Genomic DNA, 26287 nt, shown 5'->3' on the forward strand with positions numbered 1-26287 from the left:
ATTGAGAAAATCGCTTATCGGTGTCGACTCTGTTGCCTGGCAATTAGCGACTAATAAGCAATTTGATCGATTAATCGGACGATAAATCAGTTAATCAGCTAAACGGTGACCCACCGAGTAGCGATTAATCAGCCGATTAATTGCTGAATCGGCTGATTTTTTAAACAATAAAATCTATAATAAATATCTCTCTGGTGGTTCAACCACACAAGTCTAACAAATGTCATACTCAGGGATCCGTAATTTACGATTGTGTAGCTTAGTTTAATTAGTATGCAAGTCTATAGGGTGCGGACCTGAACACATGGTTTCTCAACTAGAGCACTTTCTTTCAGTGCAACTCTTTTTATATGAAAAAAAAACTCTATTAAAAATGTATACATTTGTGTCAAAGCAATCACCAAGTGTCTTCACCAATTTCTTCCAATAGAAATAAAACTAAATTTTGTTATAACAAAAGAAATTGCTTCTGAAATAACTTAAGTTTAATATAACTCCCCGCCGTTGTAGGAATCGGAGCCGCCTTACCTCCCGTATAAGATTTGGTGTGCACAAATGAGGAGACACCGGGGTCGACAAAGCGGCGAAGTTGAGTACATGTAAACTTTGGTCCGGGATGAGCAGTCATTGTGATCTGCGAAGAGGCGACGAGGAGGAAGCCGTGTACAGGTGGCGATGGGTGGCAAGGCCAACACAAAATGTTCAGGGGAACCTCGCTGCCGTGTGACCGTGATAGACTTGAGATCGACGCTACATCAAAACAACAAAGTACACAAATGGTTTTTTTGTGTGAAAAGGAGCTGATATTCAGAACAAGGTTCTAACAGAAAAGTCCACAACAAAGAAAAAAAATACAAAGTAGTCCATGTGGACACCGCTGCCGAAGACAACAACATAGACGTATCGCCGGCGCGCCACCGCCACTCCTCCTCTTGAACATTGGATCGGGAAGAGCTCCCCTGCGGCCGGGAAGTCGACGAAACTTAGCCTCGGAGGGCCTCCATCCTGCGCCATCGACGCCAACGCCCTGTTTAGCAACCTCAGCGCCTTCAAGATCTCGATCCGGCTCCACCGTCTCGGACACCGGCGAGGATTTATTGGCACGCCACGCAGCTTCAAGAAGCTACGAGCACGGCCATGGCCGCGGATCCGCGGCGCAACTCCACGGAGCAGCACCAACGGAGGAGAGGACCGCCACCGCCCAAAGCCACTCTGGCCACGCCACCACCTCCTTCGCGTCGCCGGCTGGCTCCCAACTACTTTCTACACTATATACACGCCTCGATCCGGTGATTCCCCGACCTCCCGCCGCCGGAGCGGCCGGCGGAGACCGAGAAATCAGCCGGATTGGAGGCGGCGAGGCACAAATGGTTGAGAAGCTAGAAGATCAATATGGACGATAAAAGAAAGGAGGAGTGACGATGTAGCAACTACATTTCAATGAATAAATCTTATTTTTATATAAAAATCAAACCATGTTAGTTTTTTACAAAAAAATCATTAACATGCAAAATACAAAATCAATATTGTTAGATAAATTATGAAATATATTTTCATATATTATATGTGTAATATCATACTTGTTGGTATAATTTTCCATGAAATATATTTTCATATCAAATACCACTAACTGTTTAGCTAAATTCGGTCAGCCCTGTGGAGTCAGTGACATTATTTTTATGTACTAGTTGATATAGCATGAAAAACAGAAAAAAATACTTAAGTCAGTGCGATACGCTAAAAAAATAGCTTTACACACCATGTCGGTGTGATATTTGCATGTCAAGCATCAAGGGCTGTCTGCCACAGGATGACTTGTATGCGATTAACAATTTGTCTATTGATTGTTTGTTTGGGTAGCTAATCAAGCATGTCGCTCGATGGAACGTACGGTCGACAGGAAGTTTATAAACCGATCGGATGTATCCTCGCTAGGCGATGTGGTACTAATAATGGGTAATGATCTTCTTCGAGCGTAGTACCGTACCTCTGTAGGGGCCTCAGTGAGGAAGCCCGTCATATGGAAACAAAGAGAAAAGGGCCACGATATGACGGGCCCGTACTGGACGCTCGATAGCCAAACAGTCGTCAGCACTCAGCCGTCGTGGATCATGGATCTCTGAAGCCTGTTTGCCGTACTAACAAATCGTGGATTAAAAAAAGGCGTGTGAAGCAAAAAAGAAAGATGCTAAAAAAAAAGCAAAAAAAAAAGTTAAAAAAACCACAGTGGCCCTTGGAGCGCACCGCTGTCTTCGCGCATGCATAAGGGCATGCTCTCCTCTAGTACATGGAGAATTGGAGATTAGTGGAGCGGCGTCCCTTGTAGGGATCGCCGAGCGGCACACCGTCAGAGGAAGACGGTTAGCTTTCTGGTAGCTCGCACTTGAGCTATGGCCCAGCCTTCCGAAGTTCAGACCGGGACTTCTCTTCTGTGGGTGAGGTGAGCTGAGTTTGACTAGAGAAAGTGATGGCTCGGTTAGCACTTAGCAGCTGGGAGCACTGGAGGAAGAAAGACGCACACGAGGAAGACGAGCTCGCGTGGTTTTGGTTGCGAGAGGCGCAGCCGCGTCTCTTCCAGGAGCAGAGATCTTGCCCAAGTGCTTTCTCGACAATACCTGCCTCGCTCAGTCGCTCTATGTTGATTGATCATGCCTGCCAGTGCTTTTGGCCGAGAGCAACACGAACGCGCGAACAAGCTTCTGGCGACTTGCAATCTCGCCGGACCTGCACATAAGCTAGCTATCTAGCAAAACAATCTAGTACGTAGTTGATTGATTGTACAGTACTAGCTCACACACGAGGCGATTTGATTTGCCACATGCACTGTCTGATTACAATCCTGGAGGTACATGCACAGAAGAGAAAATAGAGGTCAAAACGAAGGAAATCCCGAAGTCGGAAACGACCAAAGCACGGATGAGCTGAGTGAAAAATAGAGGTCAATACGAAGGAAATCCGGAAGGTCGACACATCAACTACAAAGTGGTCAACCACATTATAGACCAGGTGTCCCCCCCGCCCCCCCCCCCCCCTTTTTTTAAATAAAACATCGTCTAGGAGGAACTAGAACAATATTGATATAGTAGAAGCACGATTTGGCGTGCCAATTCTACCAATTCGTTTCTGACAGGGATCGAACTCTGGTCGTTAGGATGCGCCACTGCGGCCTCAACCACTGGGCTAAGCCCACGTCGTCGTTTTCCCCTTTTTGGTAACTGGGTGAAAATTAAGTATTACCGAAAATAGAAAGGAGGCAAATGCGCGCCGGCCGTTGCATGTTTTGCTGGGATCAGCGGGAAACTGGGCACGAGTTGGACCAGCAGGAAAAATGAGTGCTACAGCACCTGACACACACGAAACCCCACGTATTCCCATTGTCTTCCTTATCTTCCTCTAGTCCACCTTTGCTTCGGTGTCCCCCCCGGTAGTTGACCAGCTTCTAAAAATTCACTTTTTAGCGATTTCGCGGAGCACCAAATTATGGAGCAGCATAAATTACAATGGTATGCCACCGCGGAATGGAGAAAACGCTTCCATCCTGTTCTATTTACCCTGCTCCCGTCCTCCTCAGCTCGGTCAAACCCACATTCCCAGCCTCAAGCGGCACTCTGCATCTCCCGAGCTGCACGCCGGGAGTAATTTTCCCCGTCCGCAACCCAACCCGACCTTGGCAGCGCGCTCCCGTCCTCCAGCAGGAGCTTGCACGCAGAGGAGGTATACCAGCTAGCTAGTGGATCGATGATGGGTCAATTCTTTTCTGTTGAGAAGCTTGCAAACTAACCACGGAAATAAAACACAGATCGGAAATTTATTTTTTGTTCTTGCCACAGCACGTCGCCTGGAAGTGTACCATGCACGCTGCTCGGCGCAGACCTGAAGCCGAGATTCGGTCGTGCTGCTGTTCTCTCTTCGGCGAGCGGCCGCGCCACGCACGGTGACATCCATAATAAGGCCATCACGGAGTCGCCTCGGCAGCGGCAGAGCGCCTACTCAACGACGCGAGACGTCACGATGGCACCCATCTCTGCACTCGCGCGCGTCTGGCCATGACCATAGTGCTGCTTGCTCTCCGGCGAGACGGCCGTGCCACGCGATGACGTTCACGATGGCAGCCAACAAGCACTCGCCTTGGCCGCGGCACCGCGCTTACTAGGCGACCTGCCTTGCACCACCGTCCGGTCCGTTGTCCCGGAGCTCCCACGTTGTACACGCCTCGACGGCGCGCGGGGCGAGACCCGCCGCCAACGGCAGAAACGTAGAGTCGCGTCAAATATTTGCAGCTCCATCTGCAAAGCTGGAGTGGATGCGAGAAGCGCCAAACTTGGAGTCGAAGGATTTCCAGGAATCTAGTCGTCTATTTCCGAACATGCTCCAACTCCACATATTTTTCTCATGGGTGGAGCTGCTCCAATTTTTTTAGAATCGTGGAGCCGAGGGGGGGACACCGGAGCACACCTCCCTCTAGTCACACCCAACGCAGCCGGAAACAAATAGGAAGTATACATGTTAGATAATATTAGTTGAATGCCCGTGCGTTACCACGGGTTTAAAAGTTTTATCGTACTTGTAACAAATATAGTAATTTGTATATACGGAAAACATATACAAAAAAAATAAGGTTTCATTTTTTAAATGTAATCCAATAAACATCTATAATTCAACATTATATGCATATAAAGCAATGATCCAACAATTAACTCTCATAGTTCAATTTAGGTGAGTCAACAAAATAAAGTAATCATCCTTAATTAAGTTGTTCAATTTATTTCACTAATCAACGTGACTATGACAATCATTTTCTTGCTGAGTATCTTTTCCTCCATCCTCACCATCCCGGACCAAACAACATATATCCCTTATTTTTCGATGCTGGTGGTGGGACTGAATGGCGCTGCTGCGCTGGTCAAGGGCGTGGATGGAGGGGAAAGGGGCTCACCATCGATTTGGCGTTTTTCGATGCTGGTGGTGGGACTGAATGGCGCTGCTGCGCTGGTCAAGGGCGTGGATGGCGGGGAAAGGGGCTCACCATCGATTTGGCGTTAGGGACGGGATGGTCTACAACGACGCGTGACCAGATATGTTAAACGGCGTTAGACACGTGTTGGGCAGAGAGGCCATGCTCACATATACACCTGATCACCGGGTTCATCCGTATATACGTGTTGGTACAAACTTCACGGATTTAAAAAAATCAAGATAAATATTATTTTCTGCACTCAATGGTTTGACCAGCTATAAACTTGTAAGTATTTTTCTCAATAAAAAATATAATTTCCAAAAGACATACAAGAAATTAGAGTAAAAGTGCATTGAAAAGATACAATTAAATATTCATCAATTGAATCACCATTCGGTGCATGAATATTATCTGATGAATACACAACATACAATATAATCTCGCTTCAAAATATGATGTTCTACTAATCCTATATATAATCCTAATATTCTCCCATTATACATGTTCGAAACTGATACCCAAATATAGGAAATCATTGCTGATCTTTTGGAGAGTATTTATTTTCTGGGCCTGCAAATAATGTCTTCAAATTTAGTAACGAAGTGGAAAATACATTATAGAGCAAAAGCTAAACACTTAACCTGGTGGGCACAAATAGAGATTCATACAAGGCTAGCGTGACATAACAGGAAAGCTCCATGTGAAGCACAACATAAATTTAGAAAAAACAAAAAAATGTTGAACCTCAAAAACTATTCAAGATCAATTTTTTCACATTTTGAAAAATACTTAGATAAAAAAATACGCAAAAATTTCTCAAAAGATGTTCAAATTCGAAAAAGATTCAAATTTTAAATGTTCAGTTTTTTTGAAAAAATAAAAAATGTTATTAGAAATATATTCCAATTTGAAAAACGAAGAAGAAAATAGAAAAATAACATAAAAGAAAGAAGGGAAAAGACCAATAAATAAATAAAAATATATTACTAGGCCGACCCACAGGCTGGGGAGGGTGTGCGGTGGGTGCACCGCACCGACCAGGTCGGTGTATATCACCCCCCATTTTAAGGGGGAGCCCCTACTTGACGGTTGAAGCGAAGCAAATCGAGCGTACGCGTACCATGAGACGATATTAGGCTTGGCCCATTAAACGTTTCCACTTTTCCTGGCTCAAATCGCTCTGCTTACGAGAAAAAAAGATCGCTGCCTTTGTGCTATGGGTGGGCTTAAGAAATATTTGTGAAAATGTTCTGATTTCAAAAAATATTTAGATTTCGAAAATAAGTTCACAATTTAAAAAATTAGATTTCGAATAATGTTCGAACTTTAAAACTGTTCAAAATTTTAAAAGTATAAAATTTGAAAAATCTTCATATTTTAAAAATGTTCAAATTTTAGGAAATGTTCAGATTAACAAAATCATATTTTAAAAATGTTAAAAATTTAAAAATGTTCAGTTTTGAAAATAATTGAATTTAAAAATGTTCATATTTGAAAATATTTAAATTCTAAAAATGTTCAAATTTTAAAAAATGTTCAATTTTTGAAAAATATTCAATTTTTTAATAGTTCATAATTTGAAAATTGTTTAGATTATAAAACAAACGAAAATAGAACCAAGAAAAAGAAACGAAAAATGTCGAATTGGGCCGGCCCGTTAAGAAACTAGCGACAGAGAAGGTAGGCGTTAGCTCGATATCGTTCGCCTTGAGCGGAGAATAGGGATTACCGTTTTAAGGGTCCAGGCTGGGGAGGTGCTATACACCACCCTGGTCGGTGTGGACCAGGCACCGCACCCCCCAGGGTGCCTGTTGGGCCGGCCCAGTAACGTTGTTTTCGTTTTTTTCTTCTGTTTTTCTCCTTTTCTGCTGTTTCATTTAATTTTTCTTTAAAAAAATTTAAAATGCCAATGTAATTTTTTTTCGGAAAAACAAAAATTTCTAAAATTTGTATATTTTCGAAAATTGAAAACATTAATTTTCTAGTTTTTTATTTTTTTGTGTGAACTTTTTTGGATTTGAACAATTTTCGATGTGAACAAATTTTAAATTTGAACAAATTTTACATCTGAACATTTTTTTAACTTGAACAAATTTTACATTTGAACATTTGTAATTTTTTTGAATTAAAAAAAATTTCATATTTGAACGGTTTTTAAATTTGAACGGTTTTCAAATTTGAACGGTTTTTAGATTTGAACGGTTTTCAAATTTGAACATTTTTTTAAATTTGAACATTTTTTAAAAATTAAAATTTTCGAATCTAAAAAAATATAAACAAAACCGAAAACAAAAAAAGAAAACAGAAAACAGAAAACAGAAAAAGAAACCAGAAAAAAAAAGCAAAAACGAACTACACAGGCTAAACAGACCCAAATGGGCCCGGCCCATACCCGACCAGGAGGTGTGCGGTGGCCGGTAGCCACCGACCTGGTCGGTGTATAGGTTTTGCCTCCAGGCTGATCGCCCGATGCCAAATTAGTATTTTTTTTTAGGGTGGCCAAATTAGTCAATAAATCACATATACATATACATGGGCTGATGGGCCGTGCAGCCCAAGAACGCATCCATCTATTCTCGGCATGATTAGGGGAGGATGAGATTATTATTAATTACGGCTAGACCTAGCTAGGCAGCGATAGATCACGTTCGCATATATTCAAAGGCTAGGTCGAGGATGAAGAAAGCGCGGCGGCTGTTGAACATGGTGATGAAGACGTCCGACGGATTTTCGCTGAGCCGCGTCGACGCCAACCGCCACCTCTTCTTCCCGTCCACCGCGCAGGCACTACAGCATCGCCAGATCGAACAACAACAAATCCAACCTGCGGCGATGGCGCCGCCGCAAAAGGAGGACTACGGCGGCGTCTTGCGGCTGACCCCGCCAAAACTCCCCAAACTCAGGTTCGAGTCATCGCCCTCGTGCATGGCCAGCCACCTCGACTTCTTCCCCTTCTTCGACAGCAAGGTCCTGTGCGTGAACGAGGCTGGTGGTGCCATGCTTTACTGAGTCAAATCATGTGATACTGCAACTAAGAGGATTATAAGTTTTCGGTATATCCAATATTAATTACTTCATGACTAAACACACTGCATGGGAGCGATCGATGAGTCTAGAAAAATGGTATTATTAGTAAACTTTTGTCACCGTACAAGCATGAACCAAACAGATAATTTTGACATTGCAAATTAAATCTGAACCACAAAAAAGAGAAATTCTATTTCAGAGGAAATCAGGGGAACAATATATCAGTATTACAGATTTGACAGCATAGCACATTGAGCGCACCAAGCAGTCCTGAAAAAATGTGTGTTTTCTTATTGTTTTCACCATTGTCAGCCAAGTTACTATCCAAAATAAACAGATGAGAAACATAAACAAGGTCAAGACCAAAAACAATAGCAGAGGAGAAAAGTAGTTTGCAGAAATAATACATAACAAACTTATCAGTGAGCTCAAATATGCCCATAGACATCCAAGGAAGGATCTGACAGCATTAGATCTCAGGCCTACCAGGGCAAAAGACCTTAGGTGATAACTACGAATGTTTTGAGAAACAAGCCCTAATTTTATCATCATTGGCATACATTACCATCCACTGAAGTAAATAAAACCAAATGGAAGAGACAAATATATATGTTTAGAATTGCATCAGACATCGAAGGAACAAGCCTAGCAGGGCAAAAGCTCTTCAGCGACAACTGCGAATGTTTTGAGAAACAAACCTTGATTTCATCATCATTTGGAGTGCAAAAGCCAATTGAAAATACTATTAAGACTGCTAAATTGATTTATAATAGACAATATGAAGTAGGGAAAATAAAAAGGGCTCATGCATCCAAGGAAAGAATCAATAGCATTAGCTCTCAAACTGGGCAAGGCCAAAGCTCTATGGCAACAACTGTGAATGTTTACATAATACTCTATTGTGTAAGTAAACAAGCAAGGTAACCAGCAACCTACATCACAGATCTACACAGAATATTAACATAGTTGCTGCAACTGAAGCTAGTATTCGTACCACAACATCTCCATGGAAAAAAGGAGAAGAACTGCATCAACAGAAACATCATAATGTTTGTCCCATGAGGAATGAAGACATCCATGATGACTAGAGAAATATAGAAACGAATAGGACAGAAAAACATCGGGTACTACAACACCTATCTGGCAAGCATGAAATAAGATTTAAGAGAATAAAACCTTCAGACGCCGGCAAGGCTGTGTCATACACCAAGCGCTAGAGTTAAATTACCCCAAAAACATCACATGAACAACTATGTATTCTATGTAAGAATAATATTGTGACAACACATGCTATAATGAGCTACCAACATGGCATACTTGACAACATATGTTCTCAACATCCAGAGAGGCAATTTTTTTGTCTGACAGAGGAACATAATCAAACACATCGAAATCTTTAGTATTCACTAACTAACTATCTGAATAAGCTAATATACGGATTGAGCTTGTTTCACCTCAATGTTGTCTGAGCTCACCTTGTGTTCATTCTTGTTGACGGCATAGGCGCTGTTGTACACATCTGGACCATGAGGAGCTGCAGAGGGGCGTCACCGGCGAGTGCCTCCTTCAACATGTTTTGAAACCATCGCTTGGTGCAGTCCAAAACCACCTTGGTGTACATGCAAATACAAAGACTAAAATTACACCATAATACAAATATGAAATTTTGGCTAATGACAAAAGCCATGAACTCGTGCTAGCTTTTCTTAACTTCTTTTTATGAAAAAAGAAACAAATTCTTGGGCATCAAATGTATATTTCGAATCAGTTACTTAATGATCAATAAGCAGAAAAATAAAATGTATATATATATTAAAGTTCAGCTTTTGCAGAGTCATATGCTAGCTCTTTACAAGCAAAAAAATTTATAGATCATCATTATCGACTAGTTGTAGCCCCTCTAAGAATAGTGCTAGTTGGAGGAAGGTGGAAAATATCATGGCCTTGAAAGAGACAGACTGTTAATGCTCTAGATAGAGTAACGAAAACCTCATATGCGGCGACAAAAGTTACTCTAAAAAAATTGAAATGCAAGATCCCAACTTAGTGCTATACCCCGACAATATATAATTGGTGCGGAAAAGAAACTTAAGGATAGTAGTCATTTATCCTACAAACAATAATAACTAATAGTTGCTACAATAAACGCTGAATGCAGGTCACATACAAAATTTATAGCTCACCACGTGTCTTGCTTCAACCTAGGTAGACGGCCCCCGCTTGTCCTCCTGCATCCCGCACACCGCCATCACATACCGCACCTCAGCCAACCCAGAACTGGCCTCGACGCATGCATTCTAGGAGTATCAAGCGGGACAGGCGACCGCTAGTAGCATGACGTTGGTGACAGAGAGGACTAGATGTGTTTTGTAGGCCTATCGGAGCCGTGGTACACCGGATGATGAGAATGAAAAACCAGAGTCGCTAACTTGCCTATAATGCCATCAAGACAAACAACAATCATTAACATGATCACAAGGATAGTGAAAACGTTTTTATATGCACAACTAGGAGATGATGTGAACTCTTATCATGCAGGCCATACGGTGTGTTGTAATAGATCTTGGCTCTTAATATGAATAATATACACCATGGCAACTAAAAAACAACAATGGATCCCGGTGAAAATGAAACAAGATTATCTGCAAGATCCGTCACATGTACATCTAACAGATGACTCTTTACATCCTTATTTGGAATGAACTATAAGTAAATGGAATGATTACAAGGTTATTTGACATGTCAGCTATATACCAACACTACAATATAATAAAGGCTCCAGCAAAGCTCACAATTTATTTGTTCATGTCTGTTTACCAGGTTATAAAAGCACATAAACACCATAACCTTTTTGCAGTTAATTATCAGGACATTTGAGTTACAGCTACCAAGAAACCTAGTAACAGTACCAGGTTGTGCCACAGTCCATACACATCATCACTTAGTAGGCTATCACAAAACATGCTCATCCCAGCTATACAAGGAGGCCTGAAAGGCACATGATTAAGTCACAAAACAAATTGGATTTCGATATGCATATGTGTGAGCTAATTAGGCCGATATAGCAGTGTTCACAGAGAAAGACCTCGCCACAATCTAGTCATTATCCACCAATCAAAATCATCAACCGTGCATGATCCTGGATAGTTCTAAGACCAACTCATGCAGGCTGCGCATCTAGCTCACTTATCTGAACGAACCAGCTACTAATAAACTAGTAGTGCATCTATAGCAAACCTGGTCAGGTCTAAAGTAGTCTTCTGCACTTCTGCTGGCCGTCAACTACAACGGCAGAGAAAACCATACTCCATGGCGGAGTATGTTGTAGTACTCCCTCCGTCCCGTGGAAAGTGTCGGAGCGCCTAGTCAATGTAACTTTTACAGAAAACCTCCTAGAAACTCGGTTCTTCTCCGTTTTGATCCTTCAGATCTGGATTCAAAATTCCGTTCTTCTCATCTCCGGCCGTCCTCGCCGTTCTCAAATCCGGCCGCATCTCCACCACCGGCCGCTCCCTAGCGGAGGGCGAGGGCACTCTGCCTCTTGGGCTCCCGGACCGGTGGGGCATAGGAGCCCCCGCTCGAGTTGGCCTGCCGCCCCTCCGCCCGACTCGCCCTTGGGGCCCTCCTCCGGCTGCGTCCTTGAGCTCGTCCGCCTAGGCTTCATCCTTGAGCTCGTCCGCCTGGGTTACGTCTGCAAGGAAGAGGACGAATAAGAAACTTAATCTCCTGCAAGCTCCTCCGATAGCATCCTCTGCCACCACCTGGGAAAGTTCGAGGTCTGCCACGGCCTGTCAAGTTGGAGCGCTGCGCCACCTGCGCTGCCGTCGGCCCGTCGCTGCCGACGCCGCCGACACAGCAGCTCGCCGTGCTCGTTGTCTACTTGATCTCCAGCAGCAGCTCCACAGCTCACCGTGATCGTCATCTACTTGGATCTCTAGCAGCAGCTCCGCAGCTCGTTGTCTACTAAATTTCCAGCTCTGCAGCTCGCCGTGGATCAGCAGACAGTTCTTGATTTAAATTTCAGTCCACCGGCTGATGAAAATAGTTAGAATTGGCTACATAATACATATGCATAACATTGTTATTCTAGGTTATGAAACGCATGGATTGAGTAGCGGATATTGGCAAGAAGAATGCAACATCTTAGCTTCATTTGATCAGTTCATTTTTTGAACTCTCCATGATGAATAAAATTCAGTGACATATCAATTTTCAGTGACTAAATTTTGATCTAGTTTGAGATTTACAGCAAGAAAATTTCAGGGTTTATTATGACAGAAAATGTATGAAAATGACAGAAAATGTTAATAGCAGGACTGCATGTGCAGTTCCAGTAATGCAAACATTTGCATGATAATATCTAATGACAGATGCCAAGTTGGAAAACGATCCTTCTATTACACCAACAACTAGGAGTATCATGTTAACCGAAGTTAGGTGGCATTGAAATCTATGACAGGATTATAGAGACATGACATTTCAGATCAGAATTACAGAAATAATTCATCCAACAGGTGATGCAATATGCACTTTAGGTACCCTATCAGCCAACTTATCAAGAACCCAACAACACAAGAAAATCAATGAATGTGAATCAATTTACTGATAGCTCTTTGATCCTTTGATAGATCAACTGAATTGCGTTGTTGAATTCAGAAATATAAACAAGAAGAACAAGCTATGCAGATCTAACAAAAAACACTAGACCGCTAATGTATACCATCTAATGCACACCAAAACTAGATCTACTTCTTCATCCAGTATTATCCTTGCTTCAGGTGACTTATGTAGCTTATCTTAAGACCTCTTGCTAAAAATAAAATCAGCACATGTACCATTTGTATGTGCTACATAACAGTCCTCAGAAGAAGAAGTTGGCACCATGGAGAGGGGCTGCTTGGTGACGATGAGCCAGAGCCATCCGTATCTGAGGAAGTTCTGCACGGCGCCGATGAGCAGCATCGCCCATGGCGACAGCATGGCGGAGAGCGAGCCAGCAAGGAAACAGTATGCTTCATTCCTGTCTTCAGTAAATCAGTGTCAAATAAACAACATCAATACAATATGATAGAACTAGCAAATGTATACGGTTACCATTACCCTGAGGCCCACCGTCAACATTCAAGAAACTGGAGGTAGCTTTACGCATGACAATTAAAAAACCAGAATAAAATCCCTCAACAATTATTATGAGTTCATGCAGACTAGGAGTGGCTAAAATTATTGATTTCAGTGGTTAGAACACTGCTGCATTATGCAGAGTAGGAGTACAATACAATGTCACAGCTTTAGATTGTAAATCAGTAAAGCTGAAGAAGCCTACCTCTAGACTCGTATTCTAGACTTAAATCTGGAGGACGTGGGCATAGCCCAGTGGTTGGGGTCGCAGTGGCGCATCCCAATGACCAGAGTTCGAATCCTGTCAGGAGCGAATTTCTGGAATTCTCACGCCGAGGTCCCGCTTCTACTATATCATTTAGTGTCTAGTTCCTCCTAGCACTAATTCATTTTTTTTTTTTAGACTTAAATCTGGATGCTAAATCTTGTGTAGTGAGTGGAGCCACAGCAAGAAGAACAGTCCTCACAGGAGATACACTGGCACTGGGACTTTTTGAGGAAGCAGTGGCCTTTGATGTAGGTTTTGAGGAAGATGGTGTCTCCTCCTTGATGCCTGATGCTTTGGTGTCCTACTCAAAGAACAATCATTTTAATAATAATCTAAAGAACAGCGTACATGTCCATGAAATAAGGTTTGGCATCAGAACAATCATTTTAATACTGATCTAAAGAAGAACAATCATTTTGAAACAAAGTTTACTTACAAATTCCAACTTTACTTTCTTTGAAGATGTACCACCAGATGCATGTTTTTGTGTCATCACCACCTGATTTACAGTGCAGCTAGCTAGATATCATCATCTTCTTCCCTGCTTTGACACATGGAGTATGTCACTACTCATGAGCATGAGAATGTGTATTCATCACGAGATGGGGAACGCGCAGATGCTCTGTCCAAGCCGGCAGGAGACGGGGAACGCGCATATGCTCTGTCCAAGCTAGCAGGAGATGGGGAACGCCGAGGAAGCGGGCCGGCCGGTCGCAGAGCCTCCTCGCCAGCAACCACTGCTGCGCCACCGTCCGGCATGGAGGACAAAGGTGGAAGCTTCGTCCACATCGTCGCACCCAGTACCGTGGCACCGCAGCACCAGCTCATCGCCTCCCTCGTCCCCATGAACTCCAGATCGAGCGCCTATGCTCCTAAGCGAAGCCGCTTCGCCTTGATCTGCTGCTGAACCGCCGGAGTACGCCAACCCGTCTGAATCGCGGAAAAAAAGTCGATATTTAGCGACGGGGGAGTGGATGGAGGCGCGGGGAGTGGAGGAGGGGGCGGAGGAACCACGCAGGGAGTAGAGCTGGAGGAGGCACGGAGCTCCGCGGCGCGGGCGAGGGCGGGGTGGCCGCCTATGGAGCGGGGAGCCGGCGACAGAGCGGCGGAGGGAGGGGAAGGGGGCGCGAAGGGGAAGGAGACGATGCGGAGGACTGCAGCTTTGGTCGGAGAAACTAGGATGGCGTTTTTGCAAAATGGGTGTCGCGACATTTTCCGCGGGACGGAGGGAGTATTAAAATTCCATCGGTAGTGAGACTGAGGCCTCAGGAAAACTCCATCCTCGCAGCGTGCGACGGAGGAAGAATCTCCATGGCTCACGTCACAGCCGCCGGCGCGTCCTCGTGGCGGATACCGTACACCTCACCGACGTGAAGACAGACGGACCGAATCGCCTCGACCATACGAGTGATGCGGCAAGGCGAGTTCGGCGGCACCGCGCGCACCGCACCAGCGAACAACACCCGGGCGTGATGCCGTGGCTGCTGGGCGGCGCCGCGTCTCCCATCAGCGAGTCTTGGGCGGTGTCGGTTGACCTGATGCGGGCGGGGATAGTGGAGGAGGTTCTGGAGGAGGTTCTGGAGGATGGGATGAAGTATCGGAGATGGGGGAGACGAGGCGGCCGCGGACATTACGCCGGCGAGGTATTTGAGGTTGTCTGCGACAAAGGGAAGACAGAGTGAGAGAATGAGAGGGCTGAGTGGGCCGGTGGACCTTAGCCCAACAGTGGGTTCGGTTTCCTAAAAAAACCGCGGGTTCGGTCGACATTGTTTTTTTTTCGTAGGGCATTTCTGGCGACGCGGTTGAAAAATACGTCTGAAACCAGACTCAGCGGCCCAACATATAGTGATCGGCTTGTTTGTGGAGACGCAAACGTGACCTAAATATGCGTCGAGTTTGCGTCTCAATGGACGCTGCGCGGTCACGCCATGCATCAGCGGTGGTCGAATCAAGCCCGCCGCTCAGCGACACAGGTAAGAAAAATGTTTGTCATTCCTGATTGACCAAAAGGACTATCCTTATAGAGATGGTTAGTGCAAAATGTTCTGCTCCCGGAAGGAGGCAACGTCTTCCTGCCGGCGACGTTCAACGGCCTCCGCTAGAGAGGAGTCCCAGTGGGCTCGCTGCGCAGCCGCCTCGTCCGCCGTGATGTGCGTCAGGTCCTCGCGGTAGCGGGCCCTGTCCCTCGCCATTGCCACCGCTGCTTCCTCCCTCGCTGTGATGGCGTCCTGCAGCTCGCGGTTGTCCTGGTCGATCCGCGCGTGGTCTGGCCCCGCCCACGCCATCGCCACCAGGTTCGAGCGCAAGAAAGCCTGCATCATGGCCATCGCATCACCACGAGCTTGGGCCTCTGTCGCGTCCTCAGGACGGCTCTCGAACGACGTGAGTAGCGCCCACTGCTCGGCGCGCACAAACACACCCTCTTCATCGCCGTATGGGAGCAAGTCGACGTCGTGCTCGTCCTCGTCGTCCATGTCGTCGCGTGACGGCGTCCGCCATGGTCGCCGCCTGCCGCGCCGGTGGCCCCTCGAGCTTCGCCACCAGGCACGCCCTGGCCACCATGCTCGCCGCCGCGAGCTCCACCCTGGCCTCGCTAGCTGCGCCTCGAGGTCAGCCATGGTCACCGCCTGCACCGCCGCCTCCTCCACCCTGGCCTCCGCCGCCGCTTCCATTGCCGCCTCCTCCACAAAGGCCTCCACCACCTCCGCCTCTAGCTACTCGGCCGCGTACGCGGCGGTCTGCTCCTCGTCGAACGCCTCCGTCGCATGGAGGGATGCGAGGTCAAGATCATCAGGGAAGACGCCACGGGCCATGAGAACAATGCGAGCCTAGGTGCGGTCATGCTCGGCCATGGATGATTTCTACGGTTTGGTCAGGGTGTGCCAACCTCGTCCTCCGACTTTCACCATATATAGCCACGGCGGGGCGGGAAACACCGGCCGCGCGAAAGCCGTTTCCCCTGCAAGCGAAGCGGTGGCAAAACGTGCCAATGTATTGGCGGCACACGGGAAGCACCGCCTTTGCGCGCGAACCGGTAATCACCGGCGGCAGGCCTCGATGGGACCTTAACCGCCATTACCGACCTTGACATCGTCAGCCAAAAAAAATATGCGTCGGCCCGCTGGAGATGTCCCCGGCGCAAACAGTCACCGTGGCCTTGTACAACTATTTTGTTGTTCGCCGGTCGACGCAAACAGATGCGCGCGACCACTTTGGTCGTTCGATATGGGCCGGCCCGTTGGAGATGTCCTCACCAAAGCAGCAACACCGAGACAACAAGGTACACAGTTGCAAAGTTTAGCTGTTCATCTTGCCTAGCTTAGGGAACTACATCTCCTCCATTAAAATTGGTAAAGATGGCCTGCCTATGTTTAGGATACACTAGATGTAATCGTACGTGTGCAAAATAAAGACTAAATCATGACCCAGAAGTGCCCAATAAAATGGTTTGGCTGCAACATTTGTGCCAGAGCTAGCACCATTATACACATGAATTGGTATTTGGAACTGAACATGTTCTTAGAATTTTACAAAGATCGATTTGTACTACTAGTAAGCCAGAAAAAAAATCTAAAACATATACAATTTTCCACTTGTTCCTAGCTATATACTCATGCCTCATGAGGGTCCATTTAGAATATCTCTCTGTCATCTCCTACCTCCTACGTACTTAGCTGAACCTCAAGAGATCCTACCAAGTCAACAGTGAAAAATTAAGAGAAACAATGCAGAAAAAGACCAACAACGGAAGATCAGAGAATAATTAAGAAGGAATAGCCTTAGGTACCCTGCTTAACAAGTGGCCGACGGCATCGCGGGCAGGCATATATATGCCTTTGTACCTCCGGCAGCTAGAACCATGTCTTCAATCGCTGCACCACGAGTCCACGAGACGTACTCAATACCTAGAATAGACATAACAAGTTTGTGTGACACCACCACGGTTATACTGAAGAATTAGATCAAGAAACCACAGAGTTCCTAAGCAGCATGCCTGCGTCTTATCCGCCGGCATGGCATTTCCTCACCATGTCGTGCACTGCTGTGTTCCAGCCTCTGCCGGACTGTCTCGCCGGAAAACGTGTATGACCAGTACTACAGGAGATTCTCGAGCTGAGGATGATGGAAATTGTGGTGGAGGCCGTGAGGTCATGTACGTGGAGAAGGAAAGAAGCGACATTGGAGGATGAAGGGCAAGCAGAGCGACATGGGGGATTTATAGAGCGCCATCGCGGGCACCTGCGAGGGAGGAGGAACAGCTGGAAATGCGGAGAGGCGACGGATGGGAGCGCGATCCGTGTGACGGGCGTGAGAAGAAGCGGCAGCCATCGGATCACCGGAACAGGGACTTGCTGCCGCTGGGAGTAGGAAGCCAGGAATCTAAGTGTCCGCGGCAGTCACGGGATTGGTTCTGATTTGCTTTGATTGGCTTGTTGCTTCAATCTCGGAGAGATCGTCGCCTGGGTTTCGTCTTCCTATCCGACCGCGCAAGATGGATGAGATGATTAACGCATGCATGTATCTACGCATGCATGTACGCACGTTCCTTCGGTCGGGCACTATTTTCCCATATATCCTGGTGGCCTTTTTTTTACCATCGTCTCGAATCTGATTAGTTAGCTAGCCAGGTATTTACATGCTCTTCACTTGATCTCTATTGTTCCATATGTAAATATATGCAAGAACTAATGAACCAGTTTGGGCACAATGCTACTTCGATCTATAGTTGTTGTAGGCTGGGAGGTCCACCCTCTTAATTTTTTTTACAAATAATCATCAACATCAGTACAATGAGTTTCAAAAGTAGTAGATTTTACAAATAAGTTTTTGAACCACCTAGCGATGACAAGAAACACTAGCACAAGCTAAAGGCACGACGTCATCCTCGTCCCTCCATCACCCTATATGGGTTTTTTTTTTGAGGAAGTACCACGTGTTCATATCACAAACAAGTTACACGAAAGGACCTACACACACGTAGCACACACTGGAAAGACCCAGAGACACAGGTGTCCTCGGAACTTTGCACAAAGACCCCTCGCAAAAAAACAAAAAAATAACAGTCCTTGGAGGTCCTTGCGTACATCAACTCCATCGCTCGCTTGCCATGGCCGACGTTGCCGCAACACCGCCGGAGAAACGAAGACGAGCAGCCAACAAACCAGAATCCGCCGAAGCACCATAGCTGATACAGCGTTGTGAGCCGATTTTGCGACCCGTCGTTGAACGCCGGAGCCGAGACCTTGGGGCATGTCGGCCGGGGTCATCCCCATGCTCGACGGATTGCAGATCAGCCAGCTCCAACTTACGAAGTCGGAGGGGAAGGTCAGATCTGCCCACCACCTTCCACAAACCTTGCTCCAAATCCACCGCATCCTGCAGGTCGCCGTCGTTGCTGCCGGAAAAGACAGCAGCCGCCGGCCGATTCACTCCTATACAATCTCCCGGGCCCTCGAGCTGCGCTAGAGGAAACACCGCCGAGACGGAGGCGGACCCGGAGAACAAAACGCACCGACTAGGTCGCCGCCGCCGCCTCGCCGACCCAGCCCCTGCAAACAGATCTCGCCGGCCAAAACTAACCAACGAGAAGACGTCGCAAACAGATCTCGCCGGCCAAAACTAACCAACGAGAAGGTAGCCTTTTTTTTCAATCTATTTCCTCCAGGTAAACAAAAATCTTACGTGTCCCATTGTACATGCCCTTAAATTGCCATGAGTTTGCCTTTATCGAGTTGTCACGATGCAGGCTAACCCTTTCGTCTGTCACGTGAAAGGGATTTCACTGGAAATAAAGGAGAGGCAAGGAGAGGATTTGATCACGTCCCCGGAGCAGTTCAGATTTTTGGGGTTTACTAGTAAAATGCCCGTGCGTTGCCACGGGTAACAAAACGTATAAAAGACAAAAAAAACATGCTAAAATATAAACATTAATCATCACTGAACACCAAAAAAAAGATGACACATAACTTGGTCTCGAGACCAATAAAAAATATATTTAGAGTAATAGTCGCCACAAAGTCTACGCCATAATTTTGAATACTGTACACAATTTACAATTGTCAAATAATTGTTTCAGTAAAACTATATAGGCTAGCCTTGCATATGCTCCATGTAGATCTGAGCAGATCGGAGGGAGTATATCGAGAGGGTTCTCTACACAATATTTAAACATGATAACTAAGAGGTAAAATTGTACAAATCTGATTTATATATTGCGTTTAGATTCTTGAAGGTCCGTTTCTTACAATACATCATGAATGTATAGTGTTCACAAAAGAAAAATAAAGTAATTTGGAAAATATATTGCATGCCCTCTTCTCCTACTCTGAAAAAATTAATAATAATCATGCGAATGGATAAAAATCACTGCCTAGTTTCTTTGCTTCAAATATGTGCATAGTATTATGACCTAAAAGAACAATATGCAAAAAAATAACCATTAGACACAACAAGCTGAACTGTTAATTTCTACAGAAAGTTTTCATTTCATGATATTTAAAGCGATACCAATTAGTGAAGAGAAAACAAATGTCAATGCTCAATAAAAACGCCAAACTCAGTGTCTCTAATTCAGCACGTAATTAATAATCATCGTTATAGGGACAATTGTTTTTCTGTAGTTTCTATGCAAATACACCTATACAATATCTAGACTATTGTAGTTTAGAGTAGATCTAGACGATTAAATAATGAGAAACCAGCCATTCATCTTTTTCGGTCAGTTGAAGTTGCTTAGACCAAAGCTTTCAGATAGTTTTTCTGTGTCACAGACGGAAATAATCTCCATTGAATGATATAGATAGTGATATAAACACCAGTTCTTACATGCCTGCACTGTGAAACCAGAAGATGAGTACAATACTTTCTATATCAACTATAGATTTGATTGTTGATGACTTCAGCTAGAACACCAAGCGAACTGCACGGCCAATGTTAGTGTTTCCTCTTAAACTTCTGGAAGCACACTGCCACTTGATTTGATTTGGACCAGTTATCCCAACTTCCTATCATCATCTCTTATCTTCTTATCTGCCTGAAGGGAACTTGACAAGAATTTTGGTCTTTTCAAGGAATTGTTGTAATGAACCGTGGTAGTTCTGCAAATTTCAAATTAAAAACAAGCAACAAAATTAAAGGGAAGTATCAGTAATTATTATCACCCAACATCATCAAACCTGTAGTAAAATTCCTGACCATGTAACCATCTTTTATCATTTAATAAAGCAACCTAGTAGTATCATGAAACACCGAAGGACAAAATTTAATCATGAAAATATGAGCTATTTATTTGATCTAATGGCATCTTTTTGAAAACAGAAAGCACACACTGTAGCAATAATGGGTCTAGACTGTAGCAATGCAAGAAATAACATTTTAAATTGCGGCATAATTTCCTTGTTCCTTGATTGCCCAACAAAATTGAAGTCCACACTGTAGCAATGCAAGAAAGACATTGTGTAGGCATCTATTTTTGACACCAGAAAAAGAGAGTAAATAAAATTCTAGAAGTGGATACTTGTTCTTATAGCGGAAAGATGCACAAACTGAAGAATCTTTCCTGTCACAAAAAGGAGCTGAATAACAAAAGGTGAATGAATCAAAGTAACATCCCAGCATGGACAGCCCCGGATCAGTGTGCATCCAACCTCGCTCCTGAACACGGATCGGCCAAATCACGCTGGAGGAAAGGTGGAGAACACGTGCACCTGAGGTGTGAGCGAGATATCAAGCAACCTTACAATTATAATTCACAAGTTACTTTCCTCTCCGTACATTTAATTTTTTTTTTATGGTGACTGTATATTGTGACAAAATACATACTGTTGAGATATCCAAGAGGATAACACACATATTAAGAATGTTTACATATTATATACTATTGCAACATAATGGCTTGGCTGTTAATGAAATGAGAATCCTGAATGAAGGCACGGGGAGAAAAAAAAATACACCAATTCATGAATCTTTTATAGAAGATGCATCGAATTTTGAGTTTTCAAATCGTAAAAATATTTTTTGACACTCTAGAATCACATCAAGATTTCAGATTTTTTTTTTGGTAAACCACACAGTAGCACACATGCTTGTCAACATTGTAGAGAGAGAACAAATATATCAATATGTAGCACACACCATCATCTAAACTTCAAGGTTAATTTTAAATATGGGTAAAGGTGCATACCGGTTCAAGGGCGGTCTCTTCTTATTTTCCATATTTTTGCTCAATTTCCTTCATGTCTAAACCGATAGGGAAAAAAGCTTCCAGTTAATAGGACAAGTATGAAGCCAGAAAAACTAATCCTGAAATTTCAGATGCTTATGTTAATACAGTAAAAAATGTACATATTTTGTACAAATGGACTGACCATATGAAAATCAATAGGATATCGCGTGAAAGTCCTAAAAAAAGAGCAGAATCTTCATAATCATAATAAGTACACCATGAGATGCAGTTATTTGTTCCACCAGATATAGATGGGACACTACAAAATAGGAGAATCCAGTTCCTCTTCACAATTACTAAATTTAATTGATAAGTATAAGCTCATCTGTTTCAAAATAGGAAAATCAGTGAACCAAAATGAATAGTTCACTATTGCTGCAGACAATGGAAATCATCTGTTTCAAGTTGCAACCTAAACTTCGTACAATAGAATTAGTGACATCCTTTATGTATTTCAACATATGTCAAAACACCACGGCGTGAAATACCTATTTTCTGTTGTGCACCACTCCGAGTCTCCGACTATATTGCTTCCCTATTTTATTTCATTTTCCACCCTCCGTGTAGCCAAGTACCTTCTTAGCTTCGCAGAATATTAGCCTCTGGCTTTGTGCTGATAATCCCATGTATATTAATTCCTGAAAGAGAAAATATAATGGATAGAATAAGATCCACTTCTTTAAAATATCTCTACCATATGATTATTTTAGATGACTCGTGTTCTGCATAGTACATTTTCAACACGATGCCCAATAGTCATCCGACCAGTCACGATTTAATGCGACAACCAATCTCTGAATCAAAGTTTGTAAAACCAGCAAGAATGGAGATTGTAGGAATGAAAGAAGGGATATATACCTCGGAAGAATTTTCAACACGATGCCCAATATTCATCCGACCAGTCACGACAGTGGCCTCCCTCAAGCGATACAAGCTTTTATAATATATAAGCATTGATTAATTTTATTTTGTGAAAGATGCTATTGCATATTGGCTTCAAAATCCAAACCAATACGAAAATATATGTAAAATTCACCGATGACTGTAAAACCTTCCTGCAGTTGCCGGGAGCATCACATAATGCATCTTTAGTAACATACGAAAAAACACATATATACATTTTTTACCATATGTCCTAGAACAAAGGAAGCCAGGCAACATAAAAATCCGCAAGATATCAGTAGACCAGTAACTGAAATTGAAACAAACCATAAGCATTAAAAAAGCGTTCAAACATCTGCTGTCATGAGAAGATTCATGTCTGGGAGGAGTGAAGTACAATTTCTCATTCAAGCATTTGTTGTCATAACAACCCAGTTGAACAGAGTTAACCAACATACTTTTTGTTAATTTAATCCTGTAATATTCCTCATGAGGCATAAAAATAAAATAGCTATATTTATTTGTTTATGTATCTCTGTCTCAAGATTTGGAGGCATGTATAATATAACAATCTTTCAGTTCTAAATAAGTAATTCTGAGCATAAATGACTTTCATGGTTACAGATATTTCTCAAACATTGACAGAGGTCTTGGTCTGAACCACCAAGGATGCATTGGATCTGGTCTCAGTCAGCCTCACCCATAACACCACGACGTCTGGCAGCGCTGCAGGAAACGTTTTGCGTGTGTTAAACGATAAGAAAAGCAAGGAACAAGCAAAATTAAATGGAAAAAGTGGAGCCTCTCATGTGAGAAAAAAATCGCCAATGCTCCAGGCAGCCATGACGCGAGCGCTGCGGCCATAGCATTCAGGCTTTCTCCTCATGGACTGCCACCTATGCATCTCCCAATAAAAAATGTCTAGCAATAAAGAGACCATGAACGGAGGGGGAAAATGGGAAGAAAATCACCTCACCAAACTTGCTATCAGCTGCACGCGCTGGTATACGGAGTGCCAGTCCCTGTGCCTCGCGTGTGGACCTGACCACCACTCCGTCGACCTGAGCACCACTCCGTCGCGGCGTCATCCCGCATCGCTCGATTCCGCCCGGCGATCTGCACACAGACATCAAACAACGTAGGTAGAGATGGCAAAACCTAATAGAGAGATGAGGAGATGCTCACCTTGGCGTCATAGGCACCTCCTGCCTCCGTGCGCGCTCCCCGCATCGCCCGGATCTCGAGCCCCGCCGGCCGTGGAGGGCTTCTCAAGGCGCCGCCGCCCGCCTCCGCGCGGTCTGCTGCATCGCGTCTCCCGGCCTACCATCGAGGCCGTCCCCGTTCGGCTCAATCCCTGGGAGAGGCGGCGGCGGTGAAGGGGCACGGGAGGGGCGGCGGCGATGAAGGGGCACAGGCAGGGGATGGGGTTCGGGTTCCCTCGGGGACGAAGCGAGAGAGACGGTTGAACGAGAGAAAAGAGTAGCTGGATTTCGTTGGGCTTTGGCCCATGTGCGTGCTCGCGCGGCGAAGGAAGCCGGACGACGAGAGGGTTGACGTATTGGCAGAATAAGGAACCACTTTAGTCTTTTTAAGTAGTAGAGATACAAGATAGGAGTTGTTTAATTCCCTAAATATCCGCTCCCCTAATTAATTTCTGTGATACTCCCCTACAAACATGCAAGTTGATTCTGCAGGAGAACATCCTGACCATCTGAATCCCGTACAATCCAGCCCAGAAATTAATTCCCCCGATTGCTCTGTCCACTTTAGTTAATTCCTCCGAAATTAATGTCCCCTGTATTTTCTGCTCACTTAGTTAATTCCCATACATTTTAGGCATGAATTAAGTTCTACGGAAGTTTCGCCAAATTTTCTTCTAGCGGCAATTAATTTTCTTCTTCATTCACGGGATGTTCTGGTGACAATTGATTCCCCTACATTTTATGACAATTATTAATTGTGAAAATTCCTTATTAGTTGTACGCATAAATAAATTATATACTTCCTCCGTTCCCCGTTGATACGACGATGCACGTCGATTAAGGAGAGCTATGCAGCTTTCAAAAGGAGAGCTATGCAGTTTTTAAAATTTCTGTCATGCCCCTATTAAGTAGGTACTACACATGGTTAATTTTTCTCTCTCAGGACACGTACAATAGGATGATGTTAGCCTTTCCTTAGAGATTGCACGTTGGATTTTTTATTAGTTGAAACAAAGAGGAATAAAGAGAGAGAAAGTTGTCTTCCCTTAGCTAAGAGATCATCTCTTAGAAAATAAGGAAAGACTATTTTCTCCATTGTACCACATATATCTTCCCTTAACAACAAATTTCCAACCAAAATTTGATTATTAATATTAATTGCTAGAGATGGCTATAAGACATATGGAGTAATACATTGTATGACTAATATCTATTGATTTCTCTAGCTGATGTTGCGGGTATGGAAAGGCATGCCTTCTCCACCAGTATACATGCCTCAATTGTTGCATGCACCTCCTAAATTTAAGGGCGACAACGTGACACTCAAATCAGCATAGAATTTCAACTTCCAAGAGCGAATCACCAGCCGCACATGGCTTCCTTAATTACACTGTGAGGGGGGCAGACCTGGGAAGGCTTTTTAACCGTACCCACGCCTTTTTTTCAACGAGAAAATAGAAAAAAATATTACGCTTTAGTTAAGGAATATAGTTTTTTTAAGAAAAATCCGGAATATAGAAAAATATTACGCATTGCACCACTTGTGTGGACAACTTTTTTTAGGATTGGATTATGCAAACTCCACTATGTGCTCCCGACAATTGTCCGGGTAATCCCGCTCAGTTCGGATGTACTAATTTTTCCTCCAAGTACATTCTTTAGTATTCACGACAAAAACTATATGGGGTATACTTATGAATGGATGGAATAGTATGAATGATGTTGTATACCCTCTCAGTCCATATGCTTAGGACGTATAAATTTTCCAGTTTTTTGTCAAAGAACAAGGCACATGGTGCATTTGGTCCCCGTTTTCCAATACCACCCCTCAATCCCCATCCCTATACTTCATTCTCCTCCCACGCGCCTGGAGCTGGAGCAAGCCTTGGCGATTGATTGATCAGGGAGCGGCGTCCCCGTATCACGTCGAAAGGAACCATGCAAGTGGCAGCACCATCGAGAAGGTGGCAGAACACCTCCGCCGGCTTCCCCATCCCACCCTCGACACAGGTGTGTGTGACGGAAAAGCAGAACCACGAGCCTCGATGTCGTGTCGACGTCGAGGGGCACGAATGCGTTGAGCAACTACATGACGATCATGACTCCGGTGTACCGTAGCTTGAGGGTGGATGGGATGACGGCTTAGCGTGGCGAGCTTCGAGGAGCACGGCAACGGATCGTGGCGAGCCGCAGGTGGTCAAAAGCTCGTGGAGGTTCAACAGGAGAGACGTCTGGTGGTGTAGCTCGCACTAGCCAGGTCGATCCCTACAGCTAGCTCCGCACTAGCATGCATGTGTTTAGTCATGCTTCGTGGTTTTCACCCATGGATGCTCCATGTTCTACGAGCGAGCTAGATAGAGCTAGCTGCAAAAGTTACCAGTATTAGTACTGATCATAAAGCCCTCTCAAAATATAAGCCTAGCTTTAACCATAGAATAAACTAACAAAATATAATTTATTTGCCACATGAAATAAACCGTGGGAAAACTTATTTCAAATACGAATCCAGCAGTATAATTTATATGAAACTTATATTTATATGTTATATTTTCATGGTTAAAATTTGGCTCAAATTTCAAGGGGGTCTTATGTCCTTTGATCTGGCTTCG

At 44.3% G+C, this 26287-nt stretch overlaps 1 long non-coding RNA gene and 1 other non-coding gene across 2 annotated transcripts; both read right to left on the minus strand.

The window, feature by feature from the left end:
- Nucleotides 1-8419: 8419 nt before the first annotated feature.
- LOC124668711 lies at nucleotides 8420-8541 on the minus strand. The gene has a single exon (XR_006991807.1). It is a non-coding gene; the product is annotated as a small nucleolar RNA SNORD14 (small nucleolar RNA).
- An 11601-nt stretch (nucleotides 8542-20142) lies between these two features.
- Nucleotides 20143-21709, minus strand: LOC124666528. The gene is made up of 2 exons (XR_006990911.1): nucleotides 21553-21709; nucleotides 20143-20467 (listed from the first exon to the last, which is right to left on the minus strand). It is a non-coding gene; the product is annotated as an uncharacterized LOC124666528 (long non-coding RNA).
- Nucleotides 21710-26287: the final 4578 nt, after the last annotated feature.

This window comes from Lolium rigidum, chromosome 6 (genome assembly GCF_022539505.1).
Source record: "Lolium rigidum isolate FL_2022 chromosome 6, APGP_CSIRO_Lrig_0.1, whole genome shotgun sequence".
Classification (NCBI taxonomy): Eukaryota; Viridiplantae; Streptophyta; class Magnoliopsida; order Poales; family Poaceae; genus Lolium; species Lolium rigidum.